Here is a 20,981-nt window from a genome sequence, read left to right on the forward strand (position 1 = left end):
TAAAGTCATATTTTCTAATATACGGAACACTCGTTATAGGCGATTAATGGGAGGGTTCGATTCTCCGAAATTTTAGTTTGCTAAACTTTTATTAAAATATACGAAAACTATTTTAGAATATGACGGAATTAAATTCTATAATAAACTGTATATTATCTAGCAACCCTTACTAGGCAATGTGGTTGACTAAGGTCTAAATCTTCTTAGTTGTACAGGAGGGCCGGTATGGTGGTAGGATATATTTTATATCCACCCCGATAGCGACCACCGTGCACAAGGTGTTAAAACCTGCCATAGTGACCCACATAATTGTGTCAGTTCCGGGATCAGCCTGTGTATATGCGGTTCGAACAGGTAATCATCTCTTTTTAGTCGACATTCTATTGGACCCCACTCTGCGTACCATCAGGTGGAGGGGGGTCACTTTGCCATGCCAGCTTAAAAAAAAGGAGTGCCAAATTACTTTTAATGTCACATAATATTAACAACCACGAGAAAAACCTGCGTTCTGCCGGTAACCTTCTACTTCAATGTCCTTCTCATACTTCTGACTTCATCCATTCTTCCTTCACTGTCCAATTATACTACTTTGGAATACGCTCCCCTCAGAAATCAGGACGTCCACTAACAGCTTCACTTTCAAATGTAAAGTTCAGATGCTCCTCGCCAATAGTGTAGATGATTCTCAAACATGAAAGTCTCTGGAAATTATTTCATTTTATATTAAGTATATATTTTATAGTATAAGTATACCTGTATTTAAGTAGAATGTTTGTTTTATATAATGTATGTATTGTCTTATGTATTTTTATATACCTACACCCACATTGTCTCATCTCTGCATCGCCCAAAGGTTGACTATTAGAAAATGCCTCAGGCATTAAGTCCACCTGTATACATTTACTGTATATAAAGTTGAAATAAATAAATATTATTTTTTTTGACTGACCAAGTGTTCTTTAACCATTTTTCATTATTGTAAGTGTAGTAGCAGAAAATGTTAACAAAAACACCACAAGTCTCAGATAAAATCAAAATAATATAAGTATACCGAAATTAAAGTAGGGTTCTTCGAATGGCAACTTGTGATAACTTTGAAACTTTCTTACGTGAAAAACAAGGAAAAAAGTAAGCACCAACAAGAAAACGTAATCAGGAATACAGAAGGAAGATAGGATATAACATCTGCGAACAAAAAGTTATTAGGTAGTATGTATAGATATACACATAGAATAGGTTATTCTGCCATGGGAAATTCAGAGATAGTAAGTCAGAAAAGGCGGTTCCGCCCTATTAAATGGTTAACTAGATTATCTTATCGTTCTTACTGCTGTTTATCAAACAATAAAATGCAGTTATAATTTACCTAGATATTTCAATCCAAATCAGTAAGTGAATACCTGGCCGCCTTTGACTTACTAATCTCTTGCTTACCACGGTCGTACTGTTGACTAGATTATCCGCCTTCAACCATTTTATATAACAAAGTTCGTTTTTGTGTAGTGGGCCACAAAGCTCACAACGCGAAACGATTGACCTATTGAGATGTAAAAAAACGTAAAAAAAACAAAAAGGAACTGGTTTTCAGATTTTATTGCGGTTTCTAAAATTATAATTTTCTCCCGAAGTTTCGAAGAAGAAGCCTTTATGATTACGAGGCGGACCATGATCATGTGATGTCATTTTTGACTCAACCACTATAGTTTAAAATTATAGGAGGTGCTGTTGCCGGGCACATAGTCGATATTATATATGTCATGACTAATGCCCAAGATAGTATGAATAGAAGAAAATTACACTTGCCCCATTTGACGTAACTTAATTTTCGCATTTGGTAACTCAATTACTAAATAGGATTTTTCCTACATTTTCCCTAATGTAGAACAACCATTTGGACCAATTTCTCTGGATTTATTCTGAATTGTTGGACAGCGAAATAGTCAGATCAGTCAGTTGGATAGTCGAGAACTATTTTATGAAGTAGGACATATGCTACTTTTTATCTATAGACAATTTTGTACAGCGGTACTTTTATTCTGGAAGCACTCCTTCACGAACAAAGCCGCGAGCAAAAGTTAGTTAAGACATATTTCTGATATGATACAAATTTAACAAAACATACATACTCGAAATATTAATATATATTCGAAATGAATCTATTTCATTGCACTGTCCAGAGTTAGTTTTATTTGTAGTGGTCCTACTCAAAGCCTAGAGAAATGACCTTGTGAAATACAAGAACCAATAATCAGATGAAACAGAATTTCCTTCCGCTATATCCTGTTACAGCAATTAGTATCCGCTTGATAAATAATTCGTTCTCAATTAGTGTAAACTTCTCGTTAGCTTTAAAGAATAGTTTGAATTTGATACTTAGTGATGTTATTGAAATATTACTTTTGTGTAGTTTGTTTATTTTAACAAACTTTTTTAAAACGGGTTCTGCGAACTAAGCTAACTGCACCTACTAGTAAGTGGAGTGGGGTCCAATAGAATGTCGATTGACTAGAGATGATTACCCCTCGGCAGTCGACACAATTATGCCGGCTTTTTGGAACCGGATTTAAACAGGCTGATCCCAGAACGTGACACACTTACGTCAGCCACTATGGTGGGTTTTAACACCTTGTGTACGGTGGTCGTTATCCGGGCGGATATCAAATATATCCTACAATCAGCAAACTGACCTTATTGATATTATTACGTTCGAATCATAGCAAAACCATTCTTAATTCTATCACTAATAATAGTAAACAAGATCTTACTTCAGTCTTTGTAAATTTTCAACAATACACAACAGAAATGTCAAGCATTAATAACCGATTTCCGAAATTACAATTAAACGCAACAGTAAAGATCAGTTACTACAGCTTCCGAAAGTCTAGAAATTACTATAACATTGTTAAAATCACTCGCCATTTACAATCTGCCCGTGTTGTGCATATTAATAGCCTCTTATGACGTTGATGTGCAGAACGGCCCATTGGAAAATTTATTTGTACTATAAATGTTTGGGCTAAGTCTGGTTAGGACCAAATTTTGCATAATATACAGCTATTTCAGAAGCAATTCATCATGTACCGACCCCAATACCGAGTTTCAGATGTTTATAAATTAAATTACTTGTACGGTTTTAGTACCACGAAAATAATAGAAATCCTACAAATATTTTTGCTTACTGCTTTTTGTATTTAATTTTTCGGTATTTGGTTTAAAACGTCTCCTTGCGTTTGTATTTTTATTGCAATCCGAAAGACTTTTCTGCAATCAAATATACACAAAATAATGATTATGGTCATAATAAATGTTTGCATTGACTTTTTTACAAAATGACGCCAGTGTTAGATATTATTACTTCAATCTTTTACATTTATTATTATTGTAGCTACTTTTTATTTCATGTCTCTAATATATTATGTACATTACAAGTGCACTAGTTATATTAGTGAATTTACTTATAATGCAATGTTAGTTCTGTTAAAATTTTCTTATATGATGCGAAATCCAGTTTTTGAATATAAGCCCCCTCGATATTATTATATTAAATCATAAAATATTTAAATTTTGAGTTAGGTCATTTAGTTGTAAGGGTGCGATATGTTATTTGCTGGATCCACAATAAGAGTAGATTAATTAAATTTAGAGATCGGTTGGTTGCCATCTTTAAAAGAACAGAAAAACGTTTCATATAGATAGAAGATTAATATAAAAGATAAAATATTTTGCATAGTATTTGCTACGTTAATTAATTTCCGTTATTATAACCCCGCTTCAAAATATTGTTATCAATTAGTTCATGAATTACACATTTCGTTTAGATAATAACTTAACTTTTTTCGGGCATAATAATACGTGTTAACAGCATGTCTTATGGATTGGTCCCCTTATATTTGATTTAACGAGCACTATTTACTCTGCTTCATAAAACAGACACCAAATATAATACTTATTTCAAGAGACGAACAAAAGAAACGAGACAATGAATTATGTTAGAATGTAGCAAGAAAATAAAACACGATTCCGTGTCGTTTAATTGTGATTGGTCGAGAGACTAACACGTGACTGACGCATCGGTCTCTCGACCAATCACAAACGTCAAAATTAAACGACATCGACTTACGAGTCGCGTATTTGGAATATTCTAAGGGAGCTGGCACTAAGAAAAAAAATATTTATTGTTGAAACGACTCCTACCCTAATAATTACTGTCTAACCGGACTAAGAGAGTGAAAGAACAGGGAGTGCACCTGTATATTGCGCACACTATTGCAATATAATATTTCCTACATGGCTGATCACCGTTGAAATTGGCCGCCGTGGCCGAAATTCAACTAGGAAGGAACCAATAATAATATTCCTAGTTATAACATTGATTCATCAGATTAACATCGTTAACGAATCATCTGACTTGACTAATGCAATGACATTAGTCATAAACGTTGACAAATAATTGAACTTTTCACGCATGCTACTAAAATGCAGATGTCATCTCGATGCTTTGATCACGGCATTGCCAAGACTACTCGGAACAATTTATTTGTCATGCAAAAATTATAAAGATCATTGTTTGGCTAATTCATGACCATTTTTTTTCGATCTACCTCAAAAATAAAATATTCAAAAACTTTTTTGACAAGCTTACAATTGTGTAATTTTGGATGGTTAATTCTTAGAGTCGAATTGAAGATTCAGATCGGGAACGTTTATTGAAAACGGCTGTTAAGCGACATTGAGTTTTATACATATTTGGAATCAGGGCATTTTTCTCCGCTTTTTTAACCTTTAAGTAGCAGTGTGTAGTCACTGTTGTGTTCCGGTTTGAAGGACAATGTAGCCAGTGGAACTACTGGACATAATAAGACTTAACATCTGATGTCTCAGGATGGCAAGCGCAGTGGAATATCGAACATTACTTTGTAATTCAAGTTGTTGAATGGTGTTTTTACTGTCTATGAACGGTCATATCGCTTACCATCAGGCAAACGACAAGATCGTCTCGTCATATAAAGCAAAAAAAAAATCCGACAGCGAGTAACACACGCATTTTTATTTTACTTAATTCCTAATCCGTAAAGCCTAAATTAAACCCTAAAGATTAAGTTTAGGAGCTCTAAATGATTTTAAGGAATTTATTGATTATAAATCGAGCACTCTAATAAGAGCAACTGACGACCGCCGGCGCATTGCTAACGATCAATCGGGACCGTTTCGTAACGATACACCGATGCAGCTGATTCTGTTTAGTGTTGTGCGGTATCATATCCGCGGGTTAGCGGATAATCACAATGAATAACCCACATTTACAACCATTTTTAATAAACGATCCCAATTTCAATCTTCAATCCGATTCTAAGGATAAACCAATCAAAATAACTCATTTGTAAGCATGTCAAAAAACCTTTATTCTGATTGGTCCATTTTTGAGATAGATCTAAAATTGAATGGGATTCTTTTTTAAAAATATCGGTAAGACGGATCAAGTACGTTTAACGTTTTAATGGCGAATACATGTTGACACCTAAAAGTTTTTGGACACATATTCAAAATATTATTAGCAGAAATAATTGCGTACGTTAATTGCTAGCAATAAATACTCTTTTATAAAGACTTGTGACATATCCGATATTAAGTTTTGTATTACAAAAACATCTTGTTGGTCTAATGGTGATTTACTGAGTTAGTAAAGCCGATAAGGTCCTAGATCCGTGTCCAGTTGTGTCATAACAGATGTTTTAAGTAAAAAATAAATATAAATGGAAAACAATCGCTACTGAACAGAACTGCAAACATACTTTTAATTTACTTTCTGTAGTTAGATACTTAAGGAACTACTTAAAAAACAATGCTTAGAAGTTAAATATGACCCACTAGAAACATTTTATGACAGGGGTCCCTGCAAATATCCAAGTGCCCTCCAATTGTGCCAAGGAGATATCCACTTGAAATAATTCACCTCTCACGACCCTCGGGAGAGGGAGCTTTATTACACTGCTACCCTACTGCCGAAACAAAGAATAATAAAAGCCATTGGTTCGACCGGAGTGTGACAAATATTTGACTGATTTGCAAATGCTTGATTTTTATTGAGACTGGCTTTTGCTCGTAGTTCCGTTCGCGTGAAAAAGTATTTTTGGGATAAAAATCCCGCTTTCTATTTTCCCATTTACTTTTAACAAGCAGTTTATAGCACTCGGGGTACTGTAGCATTCTATTAGTGAAAATTATATTCAATTTAGTAGTTCCTGAGATTGGCGCTTTCAAACAAAATCTTCAGCTTTATATATTAGTATATATTTACGTTCTGTTAGATGTTCCAATATGCTGGGTATTTTAAAATAGAATATATTAACATGACATTAATTTGATGAGTGAATAGGTTCTGGGTCCTTATAGAATGCTGTACTGTCCATGTTTGATACAACATACCAGTTTATTACTTTGTACGCAGTAATTACAAATTAATTAAACAGTCTTTAGCTCCTCCAGTCCTTCTTAGAGGCAATACATCATCGGTGATGTCAAGATCGGTGTATTTGATAATGGATTCTAGACTCTTATAGAAGGTATGTAAGTCGTTAATCCTTTACACTCTGTATTAAAATTATCCACAGCTATAGCCTTTTGAAAAAGAAACACAGCATAGGAACAAGTGAGCCATGTAATGGAAAATGATTGCCCATAAACCCTCACAATGAGAACAATTGTGCAACTGATCTTTGAAAATTGGAATCCATACTAATCTATACGGTTCTATTCTGTGTCGATACTAATAATAAAGATAAGTTTGCATGTTCTTATGCAGGGAATAATCTTTAAAACATTTGATATGATCATCAAATTTCATTAACTAATAGAAAGCCATGTCGATAATGATATGGGCTAGTTTTATCCCGTAAATAAAGTTTAAGGAGATCGAAAGCGAAGCAACTTGTACATATAATAATATCAGCTCTGCATTATATACTGTCCCACTGATGTGCACGGGCCTCCTCTGTGACTGAGAAGGACTCGGCCTTAGTCCAAAACGCTGGCCTAGTGCGGATTGATAGATTTCACACACCATCAAAATTCCTACAACTAGTAGATAAATATGAGAAAAAAACGGCTTTTAAAAAGAATTATTAAGTTCTTAAACACTAACATTATTATTCCACACGACATTAGTTAAATAAAACTTTAATCAAACCGTTCGAAGATTTAGAACGTCAAATAAAACTGAAGCAAAACAGACATTAATTCGACCTTCGGAATTACGGTAATGCCGACTTCTTTAGTGTAAGCAAACTGTTTTATGAGTACCATAATAGCTAAGTGCCGTTAGATAACAGAAGTTCGAGGGCAGACGCCGTCCAAAGGGTATACTTTCAAGAATAATTAATAGTAATTATAGTAGTGTGGTATTGTGTGCATACTAAGTATGCTATGTTGATTCTTTCGGTGTCCTTGTCTTAAACTGTGAATTACATATAAATTTTTTTCCAGAGAATTAATTGGCGTGACATTGTAGAAACTGTTTTACTAACTGAGTCTACTAATCTAATTTTAAGTCGTTTTTGAGCTAATTTTTAAATCATCAGTGGAAATTTATATTTTGACTATAGAAAATATGTGAGAATTCAAAATTCACCCGGTAAAAGATGAGCCCTTACAAAAATAATAGATTTAAGGTTATGAATGCAAGAGTATTTTGCTATCAGTTTGGTGAATAGCAGGATTGTGTTTAACCGAATTGATGCGACAATTTCAAACCAATGCTTTATTTTGCTGTTTCTCGTGATTGCAAGTTGCAGCGAAATTAATTCTCTTCAAAGGTCAACGCACGCACAGTTTTCCTCATAAAAGGTATTCATGTATACCATCTAGCAGTAGATCAATCTATATTTCGTTTCCCATCGACAATATACTTAAGCAAGGAACAATATGCATAAAGCATAATGTATGACTATACATAATGAATCATAATAATGAGCTTGTATCGCGGACATGAGCAGTTCAAATTAACTCACGTCGGATACGCGGGCACATCACTAGCATCTTCGTTTAATTTTAGCCAGTCGAAATCGCGGTGTCAAAGATACCGTACGATGAACGTGTGTGTTTACATTATTATACGGAATGCTATGTTTTTCATCAAAGTTTACGCGGTGTTATTTTTATGAGTGAACCCGGCCTCTCGGAGTATAGTCGGGCCTGTGAGTGCGGTTAGTGGTTTCCAAGTTTCACTCGGGTTTTTAAACGGTTGTCTGCGTTCCGTTTTGCATTTCTTTTTAATAGTGTGGTGTTTTGTGTTGGATTGTGCGACTTGAGGTCGGATTACAACGATTCAGGTATTGTTGATTTTTTGAATTTGGAACTATGTTAAAATATTGTAAATTTTGAATGAAATGGAACGCGTTGGAGTTCGATTTTTAAATATTTTTAACAGTTTAGTGTGTGGACTGTAGAATATAGATTGAATATGATGTTTTATATGAAATATTGATAATCATTATTATATTTTTAAAAGTCTTTTGATACTAATGTTCTGCATATTCAGCCAAATACCAAAATAAATATTGTTTAAATATCACAGATAACTTTAGATTTATATCAATTTTCAGTTAAATCATCTTGAATTACGTACAAAATAAAATTACTTACAAAAATTCCCATCATCGGCACAGAAAAAATTCCAAATCACAGGAAATATTTTCTAAAATACAAATCGATATTTTCAACTATATTTTAACGACACTAGTTCAAAATTTAATTAAACCTTGATTCTGTTACGATGCAATAAACAAAACTATAAAAGTTAACTTTTGATGTTTGCGATAAAACGATTGTTGTACGTTCGTGTTGAACTCTTGGTCCATTAAACAGATTATCCGCTATAAAATAATGAGATTTTTAATGACCATTTCTTGATATTTATGAAATGTTGATAAATTTATGACCTTGTGTTATTTTTTTTTAATTCGGGCACGACATAGTGACCCAATTGCACCTGATGGTAAGTGAAGTGGGGTCCAACAGAATTCCGACTGACGAAAGATGATTACCCTTCGACAGTCGACACAATTATGCCGGCCTGTTGGAACCGGATATACACAGGCTGATCCCGAAAAGCGACACACTTACGTGAGCCACTTTGGCAGGTTTTAACACCTTGTGTGCGGTGGTCGCTGTTCGGGCGGATATAAAATATATCCTACCACCAGCAAACCTATAAACCTCTTTTGTTTATTTTAAACATTCTTGAATTGAAACTTTTCGGAAATAAAAATAAAGCTACGTATCGACTCTTGCTTTTTTATGATTGTCTCTTTCCATACGTCGTATGTTTTGAATATAATACACGCTATGTGCTTATAATCTATAGAAGTTTATCTCTATGATAGACATGTAAAACCGTCTGATATGGGAGTTTTTAGATTATTTCTGAGTATTTTTTTTTATTTTTATACTTCAGACTCTGGAAACCTTAAAAGAATTTCTTGTACTGTAACGCACAATTCTTCTTATTATGTATGAGTTTAAATCAATACAAACATCACGCCTCTATTTCCAAAGGAATTGGCAGAAGTGTAACTAGCACCTATTTTATCCATTGTATTCCGTCCCATAATGTGATAGGGCACGACGGGCACAAATTTCACACTCTGGAATTGACCAGAAAATCCATACCAATGCTCTACCCGCCGACATATTCCAGAAAATCCTTTTCCTGGCCGGGAATTCGAATCTCAGACCTCAGACGATCGTCTCCTCCGCATACAATACAACTACGCCACCGAAGCAGTATTACATATTAATTTATTTTATAAGTTTTGTAGTAATGTTTTATCACGCTGGTTACGATCACACGCCTTTCGTGCTTTGATCTTGAAGACATTACAAGTGATTTTTTATTTCTTAAATTTTATTATAATTGTAAATAATCGTTAAGGTTTATCTATGTTAATAAATCAAAACAGTGTACAGATAAGCTCTGAGGGTATTCCAATTCGACATCCCAGATTCGATTCCGACTGGATTTTGTACAATGTTTTTTCGTCTTTTTTTATTCCTTTGAATGATGAAACGAGCTTGCCGTTCGCCTGATGGTTAAGCGACACGACTGCTCATAAACAGTAGAAACGCCATCCAACACCTTGAATTACAAGTATTTTTTGGTATTCTACTGCGCTTGCCATCCTAAAACATGAGATGTTACGTCTTATGTCCAGTAGTTACAGTTTAAATTATTACTAGTTTTGGCTTACAGTTTTCCTCGTTTTATCCAAATTTGTTTATTGGTGTATGCATGAAATAAAAAATTTAATATCAACAAATTTTTATATTATGATCATAAGATTTGGAAGCAAAATTCCAAATAAAGTTTCTGTTTTTAACATTTACTACCTACTGAAAAATTTATCGTTGGCACTGTTCCTGTAAAACTTGATGACTTTTACAGATTTGACCTCGTCAACATTCAGAATATGCGTAGTTATTAATATGCCTTCTCTTTCTCGCATGTGTATCAGTATACGTAGAAAGGGACAGATATAACTATATCTTGTCTAAGGAATATTTTTTTTTATGGTAGGATATATTTTATATCCGCCCGTATAGCGGCCACGATACACAAGGTATTAAAACCCGCCATAGTGACCCTTGTAGATGTGTCGCGTTTCGGAATCAGCCTGTGTATATCCGATTCTAACAGGCCGGCATAATTATGTCGACTGCTGATGGGTAATCTCTCGTCAGTCAACAAGAACAGACGTTACATTTTAATATATTTACAGCATATTACTTCATAAACTTACATTATTTAATTCACATACTTAAGGGGATATTAGGTACTTAACTTTTGGTCGCATCTCTCCTCTGTAAAGATAGATTAAAGCGAGCAGTATCTATTAATGAATACACACATTTGGAAAGTGAAAGGTGGCAAAATTCGAACTTGCCTCTTAGTCCGTTCTACTCACGGCGGGAGTCGACCCAACGATCTTCCCCTTTGTCTATCACACTCCGAAACTATCGCTTCACAACGTACTTAATGAAACTGCAGTAAGAATCAGAATCAAAACAAAGGAGTGACTCAACACAAGTTTAAGTAAGTCTGTTAAAATTAGCACCGCGTTCCGAACAGTGCATGCTCTTCGTGTAAACAATCGTAAAATGTTGCATTATTACGCTCCATTGTCTAGGATGTATCGTTTAGTTTTATTGCTGAAGGTTGGCGATGGTTCCGCTGTGCAGTCATGGTTAAGTGACAAGATTGGTACTTTAGCAAGGCATTTTATAGAGATTAATGGATATCTAGCTAGAATTTTAGATGATTCTAAGATAGTAGCAAACCGCTGTGATATTTGGGAGGAATGTACGGGAAGTACAGTAACTTTACAGTAATATTGGTTGGAATAACACATAGGCTACAATTTATAATGATTTTATGTAATTTGGTCATAATATAACGATACATATCAAGTAAGCCAGAAAAAATGGCTATCTTGGCGAACGCTGCCTAAACCGTTGGAGTTAGGCAAAGATGATGTACCGTAGGATTGTTTGTCTTAAATTGTTTTAAATAAAAGTCCACGACAGCATATATCTGTTATATACTTTTTATACAGAAGCCACTATAACCAATATTGTGAGCCATAAATTTAATTAAATTGGATACTTTTTTTACAATGCACAATGACTTTTATCTCAGAAAACTCCACGCGGGCGAATCCTTGAGCAAAATCTAATTATATTTATAAGACATGGGACATGAGCATTGCCTCTTTCTACAAATTCGAATCTAATAATTCTAATAACTTTTGCTAATTCATTTTATAGTTGTCCAAAACAATTACACAATCTTTACAACTCAATAAAGCAGTACCGATATTACACAACTCCCAAAAAGCAGTAATCAATAGTCACGCAGCGTGTCTGCACGGTGCGTGTCGTGTCAAGGGCGCCCGAAATAGACGACGTGACACCGCGAATAGAGCCCAAACACGATACCAGTATTGATTCGTCAGCAGTTGTCTTCATAAGGTCTTGGAGACAGCAAGAGAAATTTTGGTAGCGTTTTCCGGAATTGGACTTTAGCATATACACATCTTAGATACCGTTTTGCTAAATGGGAGTGTTTACATATATATATATATATATATATATATATATATATATATGTAAACACTCCCATATATATATATATATATATATATATATATATATATATATATATATATATATATATATATATATATATATATATATATGTGTGTATATATATATATGTGTGTGTATATATATATATATATATATATATATATATATGGCGTATGATGGACTGAAAAGCCCTTCCTTCGATTCCTAGGCAGGCATTTACTACATCAACACACTGTTTTGTTTTTACTTTCCAATCATCATTTTTCATATAAGTCTTTCAAACGTAATTCTTTTGGGTGAGCTCATGAGCAGACGAGATATCTCGGACCTGGAATTGAAACTCAAGACCTTCCAGACCACAGTTCCACGCTGGCAATACTTAACTATAATACTATTTGCCGAAATAAAATTATTCCACTTCCAGGTCTAAGCCGTTCTCCCATGGTTTTACAAGCCAGGGTCACTTCTGACATACGCGCCAAAGGTATTATACAGAGTGATGCAGAAAGACGGTATCAATAATAAATCGACATAAAGAGTGGACTTATTGTTTTACGATAAATTAAACAAGGAAAGTTGATCTTCTTTATCAATCTAGATTAACGAAACTAAAATTCCAATTTATTTAAATATTAGCATAAAAACCATTCTATTTTCGACACGCGCAATATACTTATACACCTACCAACTATATACAGAGTCCAAAATAACTTTTAAATATAACTAAATATCAATTTAAAAAAATTAACAAAATAAAAATTTGAAAAACACTATTAAGTGTACCCTTTTTTGTCGTTAAGTAATTAATACCACCCGCAATGGGGGTCATTTTTGATACCCTTTTCCCACCACACCCTGTATAACTGTGACGTCAACCCCTAATGATAGTTATGATTTCCGTACAATCAGCTTTAATTCGCCATACCAAAGTCATAACTGTTTTACGGTCGGCTCATTGCTTTACTCGTGCTACAACATACACATGTGCATGACGCGAATACGTGTATGAAAATTACGATCGTCTCATTAGTCTAGTAAAACACATCGAGATGGCAACCGTGAGGTATTCGACTCCCGATCCGGCTAAGAATAAGATAGTTGACTTTTTAAAAATACAATTATCATAAAATTATTTCATCCAAAATTTATCGTTAGAGTTGCGAAACACAAGTGGCAGTGGGCAGGACACATAGCTTGTAAAACTGGTGGCCGTTGGGGTGGAAAAGTTCTGGAGTGGCGACCACCAACCGGAAGATGCAACGTAAGCAGTCCTCCCACGAGACGGACCGACGACCTGGTGAGGGTCGCCGCAGTCCGATGGAGGGCGGCCCGGAACCGGTCCCTGTGGCGCTCAATGGGGGAGACCTATGTCCAGCAGTGGACGATTTGATGATGTGATGATGATGATGAAAATCTATCGGAATAAGATTTTTTAAGATCCATACAATAAATAAATTATAAAGAATTGATATTTGGTGGAAAGGGAAGCTGTCAAATGTAAGTAATATGAAATGTGACGCCACCCTGTGCCACTGGCCACAACGCTGCGTGAGTGCGAAAAGGACAGTACGATAACCCCATCACGCTCTACTTTTGCTCACAACAATATTTCAAATATGTATAACTGCTTTATTTTTCAACCAATTTTAATGCAGATTTCACAGATGAATGTATTTTTCATATTATTTTCTTTTACATATGTAATAATAACCTAAATCAAACATAGGAAACTACCCTATTGCGAAGTAAAATTAAACATAACAAACCCGAAACAATCATTCATTTCATTTCAAGGTAATTTTGTTTTTAATTTTCTTCCAGCTGAGTTCATGCCCTCAAGAGTTTCAGGTTAACCATAAACAATCAATGGCCTCATTAAAGTAAACAATAACAACGTTCTGATCAAAGGAACATCAAAGCAATTAAAGGAATAAAATAAAGCGGGTTTAAGAGGAAACATGGCCATAATTCAATACTAAATGAGGTTACTGCGATTCTTTCAAATACACACTTATTATGAGCAAGAGAGAGACATGCTTTATTTAAGTGCTGAGTAAAGGTATATATAGTAATACCAACCCTGTATTGTATATTGTCCCACTGCTGGGCACGGGCCTCCTCTAATACTGAGAGGCATTAGGCCTTAGTTCTCCATGCTGGAATAGTATGGATTGGTAGACTTCACATACCCTCAAAATTCCTATAGAGAACTTCTGAGGTATGAAAGTTTCACGCTGTTTTCATTCACGGCTAGCAAGCAATAATTAATACTATTACTACGTCGCACAAACTGACGCAAATTGCGTATCGTGTAGTGAGATTGTCTGAGGCGGAAATGATTTAATCTTTTCCATTCTTCTAAGACTTTTAGCATAAGGTTTTTCACTACCTCACTGGCGTAATGAGGTCTCGGCTTCGATCTTCGTGTCGGGCAAAGTGATATTCAGTTTCTCTAATCAGTATTATCACGGAGTCTGAAATTTTTGGCGATAGACACGCCATCACATCATGATTACACGAACTTTCAACTCTTTATGCCTTTCATAACAGCGCCCCACATTTTGATGTTTTTCGGCTGACTGAAACATGTTCCAATATAATTGTTTGCAGTATTGTAAAATTAACTCATACCGTATATTTTGGTATATTTGGTACCGCTGATTATTATTATACTATAATGCAACTAATGTCATAGTTTTTGTTATTCTTAAAAACGTTTACGAAAGAAAACAACCCATGTAGTTTCGAACTTCCTCGTATTATAGAGTAATAATGTAGCCGAAGAGACGTAACAAACAGATAAATTGTATGATTGTTTTCATGAAATATGTTAATGGACGCAATAAATTATTATAACGATATTGAAAACAACACAGTTTACACGTTATGGATCGATCATAACTTTGTATTTTGATGTGACTTACTGACTTGTTTTTACTGTGGGAGTATTTTCCGGGTATGTCTATTCTTTTTTTTATTGCTTTGAATGACGAGACGAGTTTGCCATTCGCCTGATGGTAAGCTATATGACCACCTATAAACAGCAGAAACAACATCCAACACTTTGAATTACAAAGCATTGTTCGGTATTCCATTGCGCTCGCCATCTTGAGACATGAGATGATAAGTCTTATTGTCCAGTAATTACACTGGCTACAATGTCCTTCAAACCGGAATACAACAGGACTACACACTGCTGCTTGACTGCACAAATAGACATTGCGATAGTACCTACCCAGGCGGACTCTCACATATGAGAGACCTACCAACAGTAAACGTACAAAAAAAATATTAACTAAAGTTGCGTAAATGCGTAATCCTTATTCTAATATTCGCCAAAACCATCAAATTGACTGTTTATAAAGGAGTATCGTAAGTTATTTTGTATATAACATTTTGCGTACGGATTTTATTATTACAATTTATTTGATATACTCTTAAGCGTCTGTTTTATATTACAATGAACATAATAACAGAGCAATAACCATCCACTTGGCGTAAATATTTTTATAAATAACAGAATTTATGTTGATCACACACCCATCAATTGACCAGGGTAGGAACCGGTTCAATCTAGTTTTATGAAAAGAAATTGTCTAGTTAAATTTAGATTCAAGACTTTCTTTTAGTAATGACTGATATGAAATAAAACTATTTTTACAGTTTTTATCGCGGTTTTTTACGTTACCATTTTCTCGCGATGTCTTGAAGACTTCAGCCTTTGTGGTCACGGGACGCACTGAGGTGTTGATCATCCCGCAGTTTTATTTAAATGTCGGATTTTTTTCCTTAAAGAAATGCCAATAACTAGTATTGGATATCTTATCTTGAAAGAGTAGTGACCCCATTAAAAGAAGCCTATTATCAAATACACGAAGTTTAGGTCTACGAGAGATTTCTTCATAACCAAATTTCGGCGGCGGTCAATCTTAACACAGATCAGCCACGCAGGTGATATTATAGTGCACAAGTGTGTGCGCAATACACATGCACTCTCTGTTCCTTCACTCTCATAGTCCGGTGAGACGGCAATCCGGCATGACTAAAGAGAGATTAGGTGCAGTACAACGGCTTTGCGTGCTTTAAAATGAACTAATGTACAACACGGTCATCCAAACAGGACCGACTTGAAGTTAGTCACGTGTGACAACGAAACCATCTGTGGCGAAAGTTGAAATTTTTAAAAAAGGAACCCGGCGCTGCCTATAGGTACTAATATGCATAAAGCGGTCTACAAATCGTTCTAATGATAATTAGATTCTATATAAATTCTACTTAAATGAAAGCAGGAATCGGATTAATGGACCCTTTACCACTGAAAACAATTGGGTTCTAGCAGGTGACGATGCAGACGGGTTTTGTTAACTTCAAACTGGCTAAGATATAGTGGCCGTACTGTAACAATATAAAAAAAAGTTTATACAAATACTTTTTGCTTCTTTAGACAAAATATTCATTTTTTTGCATAGGTGGGCGATCTGATTTATGCCTGAAGGGACAGGCAGAAGCATGCCTATTTCGCGCACTTTTCGCTATGTCCAAAAAAACTCAATATCACTTTTTTATTGCTTTCACTTTACGCGACCTGGGATTCAAACCTAAAACCACCGTAACACGTACGCAATACAACACCATCGCAGCAGTTACTACTTTTTTAATACAGCGCGTTAACGCGTTAAAACTCCGCGATAGATTTACGTCGAATCTGTGGGCCGGGCGCCGATTCCTCAGCAATTTATTTTGATAGAAACATTCTGAAATAAAGATTTATTATTATAATTATCTGAATGCGCGCCTGTTACTCGGTTAGTAAAACAAACACGATATAATTTATACGTAGACGCGAGATACCAAGGGTACATACTTTATTTCCTGTTGGAGTTAGAAAATATTGGAAAACTTTGGACCACATCCGCTGTTATATCACAAGGCTGTTTGAACAGAAAACGCACATCTCTAGTATACTGAGTTACGGAATGATCAGTATCTTTAAAGACTTAAAGATAAGATATTATTTAAATTTTTCAAATTATAGATATCAATCGTGCTGCTTCTGTGCAGTTAGGAAGGAACTTTGTTCTAATATCCAGTGTGCGAAAACTGCGCAGCGTTAGTTTATAATTACGTAGGACTCATATTTTGAAGCCCTAAGGCATCACGTAGGCGCAGTCAGGTGGAGGCCCTAAGGTTCGCGTAGGCGCTGTCCGCTTGACGTCATAAGGCATCGCATAGACGCTGTCTGGCGACCGGTTGATTCCCTAAGGCCTGGCGTAGACGTTGTCCATTTGGTTCCAGAAATACTACATTACTACGAATTATGAACCTCATAGTTGTCGAAGCTATCTCATTTTTTAAGTCGGGTCTAGACGGTCTCGATTGATGAGACATGATTATCCCTCGCCAGTCGACACAATTATGCCGGCCCGTCTAGTATAGTGTATTCTACACCTTCAACACGAATGTCACTATCCGTTTGCATCCAAACATCCTACCACTAATATTTCTCTGCCACAAAATTCCAGCATCTGTGCGACCCCTACCATATAAAAATATAAAAATAACCTAAATAAAAAACATCATTCGATTCCACCGTATACGAAATCCGAACTTGCTAGAACTATTAAAAATGATACTAACCTCATTCGTATAAACGGGCGGATAAATCCGAACCCACTTTACATAGTGTAATCGTAAAATGTATGGCCAATAAAAATAGCACGGTCACCGCTTTCCACAAGTTTTATTGTAACAAACATAACAATCGTAAGGTTAGACTTCCAGTAAATGTAGGAAACTATTAAATATATTTCCCAAAATTTTTATATGTAATGTAAAAATTCTATCGCATACCTTTAATCTGGTATTAAGACACTTAGCGGGACTTGAAGTTTTTAGTGTTGCAATTACATAAACCGACAACGTTTTACATAACATAAAACCATGTATAAATGTGTTTTCTGCTCAGTACCAACCCGGAGTAGCTGCCCGCTATGGCGATATACTCGCCTTCTTTCACACAATAGAACGAAACACACAGGTAAAAAGTGGGTTCCTTAGTTGCACCTCTGCACATCCCTTCCGGGATTGAGGCGTGATGTGTGTTTCTTTCTGGGTTTACATACTTGAAATATGTTTGTATTTGGGGTAACGAACTAAAATTTGAAGTCGTTAAATATAGATCATAACTCCGCTTCGATTAACAGATCTCGACAGTATCAGTAATTTTCTACTAAAAATTATACCAATTATAATAATTAAAAATATGGAATGCATTAACCGTGTGTATAAAGTTATTTAAAAATAATTTTAATGTCCAAGCTACATCGCTTTGTTAGCAAAGGATTGTGATCTTTATATCGAAGCGAGGTATCACCCACATTGCTCCATATAAAACACTTTTGATCAATAGAAGTAGCAAATATTACACTTGGGTCTCGTCAAAATGATTTATATCAGAATTAGGTCACACATTGTAATAAAAATATGTTCGTAATGTTAAATAACTTCAATAATTGCTACATGAAAATTTTAAAAATTTTAAATGTTTATTTTCGATAACAAGTATAGCTTACATTTCACTTGAAGGTGAACACAACATGGAATAAAGTACAGGGTATCGTGACAAAATTAAGTATAACTGAAATAATAATATAATTCAAGCCTTTTCATTAAATTGCTAGTACGATATTAACATATAAATCACATGATTTTATTATAGCACTGGTAAAATAGTAAAGCATATTAGTGTAAGGATATTAAGTGTAGAGTCCAGGAATTTTGTCGGCCTGTCTAAGTATGTATTTTTAAAAAGATGGTCTTTTGTGGAAATTGCATCAAAATTGGTTGAATAATGAAGCAGTAATTTATACTTCAAATATTGCAATATGCAGGAGCAGGAATGTAGTCGGGATATCGCCATCTCATTCTTTCGCCCGCATCCTATTCCCGATGACGTCACGTACGCGTATTGCGCCTCTTTTCTCAATTCTTGACACTTACCTTCTACTGAAATTCAAACGTTCATAACTTGTTTATTTTTTAACGGATTTTAATTCTTTCAGTGTTAAATTTATATGACGTATATATTTGAGAATAATTCAGAATTAAAGTTTAAATACCCTATTTGACCCCAGTCCACAACTTGTCGGCAAACGTAACAAATTTTCACCACTTATGCCAACGCCATCCATGTGAACAAAAAATATCCGCTTACCCCAGCACTACTAAAATACTACTTATATTCATAGTAAAAACATATTCAACAAATAATCTTCATTTACAAATAAAATATTTTAAGGTCGCGCATTCGTTTATACCACATTAAATATCCGCACTATAAATCCGCACACATAATTACATTATGTGACATTTACAGCTTCTCTGGCTCGTGTCGGATATGTGTACGTTATTTGATGATTTACAGCGTTTTTATATCCGCGATAATTGTAAATAGAGACGGGAATATTTAAATCTGGCGTGTTATTACGTGCGGATACGAGGCGAAATGTATCATTGATGAATAAAATGAATGGAGAATGATTCGTTTAATGGATAGGGATTGTTCTTTTAAATTCACTGTTGCGTTTCGGTTTGAAAAGCATTGAAGCCAGTGTTACTACTGGACATAATAAGACTTAACTCATGTCTCAGGATGGCGAGCGCAGTGGAATACCAAACTTTGTAATTCAAGGTGTTGGATGGTGTTTCTACTGTTTATGGGCGGTCGTATCGCTTACCATCAGGCACGCAAGCTCGTGTCGTCATAAAAAGCAATAAAAAAAATACTATGACGTTAGTTTGATTTTTTTTTATCATCTTATAAATATCAGACTAGAATATTTGTGGAGACTTGGATTCTAATTCAGAATTGATGAATCAACATTTATGATATTTTGATATGAGAAACACGTATTTGCCTCGATTCGAAATGTGGCTGAAGGTCCAACAGATTGTGGGATGTAAACTACGTATAGATCTGTAACTGCCTACCTCCTTAAGGATAAAATATTAACGTATATTTCATTCTAAACATTATAATCTTGATACAAAGGAACACGTTAAAAAGTTACGTCAAATATTTCAATGAATGAGTTGAATGAATGAAATCTATTAGCGAATGATTGATGAAGCATGTATGAGTAAAGAGTCAGACATCTATAAATTAAAAATAGGATTCGGATATTGTTCCGATGAATCATGTGGTAAGAATCTATATATATAAAAATGAATCCATATTTCCCTTGGTCACGCCATCACGCGTAAACGGCTGGACCGATTTCACTATTTTTTTGTTGTTGTGTTTGTTATTGTTAGGAGAAGGTTGCTATGAAAGAAAAAATAAAAAAAAATCGCGGGAAATTAGAAAATTTAAGAAAACTTAACGAAAATATTAATTTTATATAACTGTCAATTGTTTGAAATAACTGTCAGCGATTGACAGAATGCGCGCTGCAAATTCATAGTTAAGACGGGACAACGTCTGTCGGGTCAAGTAGTTTTGTTTTATGCCTAATTAAGAGCTATGAGAATATTTTAAAACATTTTGGTGTATCTGTGGAGAATTTATTTAATTTTTGGATAACTATGTTGCCACGCATCAGTTGAGTGAACAAAAATAATGTACATTTTTGTACGCAGAACTCACCAGAGTTTTATCACGACTAATTGAAAGATTTAAAAAGTAGATTGCTAGATGTGGGATATATTTTATATCCGCCCAGATTGCGACTACCGTACACAAGGTGTTAAAACCCGCCATAGTGGCTCACGTAAGCGTGTCGCGTTCCGGGATCAGCCTGTGTATATTCGGTTTCAACAGGCCGGCATAATTGTGTCGACTGTCG

At 34.9% G+C, this 20,981-nt stretch overlaps 1 protein-coding gene across 1 annotated transcript in view; it reads left to right on the forward strand.

Moving 5' to 3' along the window:
- Window positions 1-8,040: 8,040 nt before the first annotated feature.
- Window positions 8,041-20,981, forward strand: part of LOC115453221 — a 58,592-nt gene continuing 45,651 nt past the window's right edge. The window contains exon 1 of the mRNA XM_037438899.1: window positions 8,041-8,327. The gene's annotated coding sequence lies outside the window, so the exon portion shown is untranslated. The remainder of the gene's footprint in view (window positions 8,328-20,981) is intronic.

The sequence above is a fragment of the Manduca sexta genome, chromosome 3, assembly GCF_014839805.1.
Source record: "Manduca sexta isolate Smith_Timp_Sample1 chromosome 3, JHU_Msex_v1.0, whole genome shotgun sequence".
Taxonomy (NCBI): Eukaryota; Metazoa; Arthropoda; class Insecta; order Lepidoptera; family Sphingidae; genus Manduca; species Manduca sexta.